A 1,049-nucleotide genomic window follows, 5' to 3' on the forward strand; every position below is an offset into this window, starting at 1 on the left:
CCTGAAGAGGGGCTGTCCCGTCTGCTGGTTCCAAAACCTGGAGTTGCCTGCTCGCCTTGGCCCGGGCCTATCTCTTCAGCAGCCAATACTTTGGATATGAGACCTGGAGACAAGCCAGCCACCCCCTTCTTCCCTGGAACGCCAAGTTCCCGAGGTCACAAATGGGATGAATGGACGTTCACAGCCCACAGCTCTGGGGCAAGGACCTCCAAGCGGACGGCTCCTGATCTTTAACCCCTTGGCTGCATGGCCCCGGCCCTCTGGTCCACCGGGGGGGGGGGGGGTGTGTGTGTGCCAACCTTGCCTCTCACTTTCCAGGCTACTTGAGGAGGAGAAGGCACCATCTCAGGTCTTTGCGTTGACAACTTGGAGAGCTCTCAAGTTTCCATGCGCAGCAGCTAACACACCGGTGGTGTGTCTGACACTGTGGTTCTGTCTCTCTCTCTCCCCCGTGCCTCTCTCTGCTGTGTCTGACCTTGTCCTTCTCCCTGTGGGCCTCCCGTGGTCTCTGGATTTCTTGCCTCCTCTCCCACAGTTTCCTCCCCTCTTTCTTCCTTGTATCTTCCCTTGGGTGCAGTTATGCCCTTCCACTAAGGCCAAGCCACTAAGGCAACGGTGTTGCCACAGAGGAACGCGGAGGAAGAATCAGGCTGATAGCAGACTCTGGAGAGTCTTTGCCAAGGTCGTGTGACTTTGAGAACGGGAGAGAAGGCAACAGCTCGCAGGGGGCGTCCACCGGCTGATGCTGACTCCTCCGGGCCTTGGAAACTCGGAAAGGAAGGCACCTGCTGAGGGGCTCCGATTAAATACAGCTCAGTACCCCGGCTTTATTAGTCCACAGTAACACCGCTGGATTCTAGCAGGACTGCTGGAGAGGCCACAGGAAGTAGCGCCCTGGAGACCACGGGGAGCTTCCTCACCACCAGCCGCTCCATCAGTCCTGGCACCAGGAGAGATGCTCTTCAGAGTGAATGTTGGGGCCGGTGCTGTGGCATTGTGGGCTAAGCCTCCACCTGCACCACCGGCATCCCATATGGGCGCCAGTTCCT

The sequence above is a fragment of the Lepus europaeus genome, chromosome 10 (genome assembly GCF_033115175.1).
Source record: "Lepus europaeus isolate LE1 chromosome 10, mLepTim1.pri, whole genome shotgun sequence".
Classification (NCBI taxonomy): domain Eukaryota; kingdom Metazoa; phylum Chordata; class Mammalia; order Lagomorpha; family Leporidae; genus Lepus; species Lepus europaeus.